Source organism: Squalius cephalus (genome assembly GCF_949319135.1).
Source record: "Squalius cephalus genome assembly, chromosome: 18".
Classification (NCBI taxonomy): domain Eukaryota; kingdom Metazoa; phylum Chordata; class Actinopteri; order Cypriniformes; family Leuciscidae; genus Squalius; species Squalius cephalus.
Genome location: NC_137139.1, coordinates 27,282,822 through 27,286,988, shown reverse-complemented (window position 1 = coordinate 27,286,988; position 4,167 = coordinate 27,282,822). Strand labels below are relative to the sequence as shown.

Below are 4,167 nucleotides of genomic sequence, written 5' to 3'. Positions count from 1 at the left end.
TATGGCCATCTGTTGGACATGCTCACTGGTATGAAGGCGATCCTCAGTAGATTGCCAATATCTCCAGACGTTAGCTAATATGACTGATCTTGGACCTGTTTGACCATAAACGGCAGTCCTGTCAGGATGACTCCAGATTTGGTTCTCGGAAATGTAATGGTTTTTTTTTTTTTTTTTTTTTTATGCAAAGTAATGCACTTATTGCATATAATGCTCCTATTCTATTCTATGTCAGCAAGTACTTTGAGCTTCTTGATTTATTACAGTATACTATCCAGGCAACTTATTAAATGAGCGTGTTTTATGATTTTATTTCGGTTTAAAGCTATTAATCAGTCTTCCCGTGGTGGCTTCAACACTCACAGTTGTTTGGGAAACTCAGCTCTCCGGGTCTTGCTGTGCTTGGGGAAACGCAATGGTCTTCCAGCCATTTGACAGATTTATTTTTGGAGCATTTGCCGTTGTTGGAAAGAGTAGATCCATCTGTCATGACACCAAGGTAACTTTGGGTCAAGCGCATGACAGGTCACAGGAAATGATGTAGTGACTTATTTTATTAACGATTAAATGGAGTTGCTTACAAATGAGGCATTCATTGAAACCTGAATAAGGATGCATTTTCCATTTGGTCAATTTCTGTAAGATTTTAAACGTTAAGCAATGTTGCAGTCAATGGGCAACCAGGTGAGATCTAAAGTATCCAGATATAAATTTGTTGCCCATTCTCAATGGGAAAGTGCCCAAGCAACATTGCCCGGCAACATTGCTCAAAGAAGTTGCCCCATGTATCATCACCTTTAGGCAATGAATGTCTTGAAGTGTTAATCAATTGCATTGTGCAATTTACAATAAAATACTAATAAAAATTGATATGTTGTGAAAAGGTGGAACATTTCAAATCAAATTGCTCCTGTTATTAATATTATGGCCTTCTTTAATTCACAGCAATATGCCATTTCTATAAATAGTGGAAGAAATTAAGTGTTAAAAATATTTTACTAAAATAATAGAAATAAATAATTGATGTTTTTATTTATTAATATTTTTTATATGAAAACTCAATATAAACTTTTGAACTGACAGCTCAAATTTTGTCACTTCCTTTTTTATTATAAAAGTAGTAATAGATAAACCAATTTTTAAAATAAACTGATTAATAGTGTTTGTTTTAAATTCATTTTAATTTCATGTAATTTTTAAAAGCATTTTATAATAAAATAATATTAAAATCTTATTAATACTCTAAATATTATTTCTATAATATACACAATTTCGGAATAATATTAATACAATACAATACAACACAATACATTATAATGTAATATATTTTCTATGAATGGCTATACGTGTAAAAATAAAAAAGTATCTACTCCTTTAAAATATTTCTTAAAAGTATTCCATCACATGAACTAATATTTTTATAGTAAAACAAGTTTATAATACATGTTCATTCAATTATTATAAATTAACATTCTCCTCCTAAAAAAGCAGAGCATTTTCATTCTCAGTGGAATCTGACAGTTTTAGTTTGAAAAACGACTTACTGGTGTACATGTGTGAGATGATTTATGAATATTCCTGCACATATTGCTTTGCTTTTGTTCCCTCTGCACAGGATTTCTTTATAACTCACAGCTTTGCGGTGAACATTTGTAGGATTCTCAATCGAACCTCTGACCGCAACATTACCATCAGATTCATCCCAGATAATAAAACACAGATTTGAACATTGTTGCTGTGGTCAGTATTCTGAAGGCTCTCTCTCTCTGCTATTCAGTTTTAATGCTGTCATATCCAAACTTCATGCGGGCGGGATTCTTTTTGTCTTGCAGGAGGGATCAGAATTTTAGATCCAAGTCCAAAGGATATAAATGTGTATAAACTTGATTTCTTCATCAAGATCTCAGTCTAGAAACATGTTGAAGGAACGGAGAAGATGTTGGCAGCTCCTCTCACCTCTGTTTCCAGCCTGAGACGCATTCTTTTCTTCCGGTAATAAAACTGTCAATCCCTTTAATTTACTGTGAGTCTGGGCAAAGCCTGGTTTGGTGCTGCAGTCACTTTGTGCACAAAATGTTTTCTGTGTTCACGTACAAGAAACGAACTTGAATACATCGGTGCACATCTAGCTGCATACCCAGTTAACAGGGAGCATTCTCACAACTTTGGCTAACGTTCTGTCAAGGTTCTCTCAAAGTTCTGAACAAATCGAACGTTCATTCAAAGTTATCTGGTCTTTAATAATGTTCTCAAAACATTAACATTATACATTGTTCATGAAGCATTTTTTTCTGAAACGTTTTATTTGGACGTTCATCTAAAGGTTACTAAAAAAAAAGTAAGTAACCTGGTTGCCTTAAAATTGAGTTTGTTGAACTTAAAAATTTGAATTAAAGTGATATTTCACCCAAAATCAAAATGTTGTCATCATTTACTCACCCTCAAGTTGTTTCAAACCTGTATGAGTTTCTTTCTTCTGATGAACACAATAGAATATATTTTAAAGAATGTTGGTAACCTAACAGTTGACGGAACTCATTGACTTCAATAGTATTTTTTTTTACTACGATTGAAGTCAATGGCTCTTTGATTACCAACATTCTTTAAATGATCTTCTTTTGTGTTCATAAGAAGAAAGAAACTCATATGATGTACATAAAACGGACTTGAACTATAATTCTGTATTTATGAGTGACACATGTCAGCAGAAAACAACTGGATTCCGACATTCTCAGATCGGTTTCAGTCCTCATTGATTATGTTTTGCCGACCAAATCACGCCGTTTTTACTTCCTTTTCGGCCTTAGCTTTTCCGGTTCAGTACGTCTACCTTGGTGGTTTCGCCAAGTGTACAGTATAAATGTAGATATCGGATATAGGTCACTTTTAAAAGCTGGTTGGATATAATCAACAAATCGGAACTGGGCATCAAGACCTAAATGCGGCATGTGTCAGGCCTCAAATCTTGGCAGCCATTCCTTTCCCTGGCGAGTACAAGCCTGAAAACAGAAGTGTATTTGTTAGCTGTGAAGCCCTTTTTTCCTTCCCAGCTCAAAGGAAAGGCAATTGATTGCTGAAGAGAAAGGACAGCAACACAATACAAGATGTCAAGCATGGAAAAACCCTGTCTAATATCTCACATCAGTATTTCTTTTTTCTTTTTTTTAATACTTTTATTAAGCAAGGATTTGTTCAAATTGAGTAAACACTAACATGCACACACACACGCACACAAAAATCAAATAAATGCTGTTTTTGAACTTGGTATTCATCAAAGAATCATGAAAAAATTGTATCACTGCTTCCACATAAAATTTTTTAGCAGCACAGCTGTTTTCAATATTGATAACAGTAAGAAATATTTCTTGAGCAGTAAATCAGCATATTAGAATGCTTTTTGAAGGATCTTGTGACACTGAAGACTGGAGTAACGATGGTGAAAATTCAGCTTTTCCATAACAGGACATTTTAATGACATTTCAGAATATAATAAAATAGAAGACAGTTACTTTAAATTGTAATAATAAAAAAAAAAAAATGTTGCTGTATTTTTGATCAAATAAATGTAGCCTAGATGAGCAAAAATCCTTTTGAACAGTATTTGGATATACTGCTGTGATATATTGACTGCATAGAATAAATATTTCTTTCTTTTTTTTTTGCACTGGGAATGAATTACTCATAAACCCCATGGCACTTCTGTTCCACTTCGATACAGATTAAGAAATATATTACCAGCTGACTGAGTCTGGCAAGGACCGGGGTTATCATTAGACAATATGGTGTTACAAGAGCGAAAGGAGGAGACATGCACTCATTTCACTCTGCTGAAGGTTATTGGCTCACAGCCCCATTGTGTGTGTGTGTGTGTGTGTGTGTGTGTGTGTGAGAGAGAGAGAGAGAGAGAGAGAAATTGAGAAAAGATGCAATTCGTTGTGCAAAATCTCTCATCAGGAGAGTTTCTGAAGACTGTTTAATATTGCATAATGTGATGGCCTCATTTCACACAGCTGTGCAATGTTTACATTGCGAGACATGCAATTTAGCCTGTCTTGGGTGATCCATGAATGTATGTTGTGTGTATATTAGTGTTTAGCATGCATGTATGGGTAATAGTTAATAATGCTACATTTAAAAAGTACATACATTAACAAAAAACAGAACTGC

The 4,167-nt window shown here is 34.2% G+C and overlaps 1 long non-coding RNA gene across 1 annotated transcript; it reads left to right on the top strand.

Moving 5' to 3' along the window:
- Positions 1-387: 387 nt before the first annotated feature.
- LOC307146104 lies at positions 388-3,481 on the top strand. Its single transcript, XR_013819050.1, has 3 exons — positions 388-499; positions 1,616-1,740; positions 1,833-3,481. It is a non-coding gene; the product is annotated as an uncharacterized lncRNA (long non-coding RNA).
- Positions 3,482-4,167: the final 686 nt, after the last annotated feature.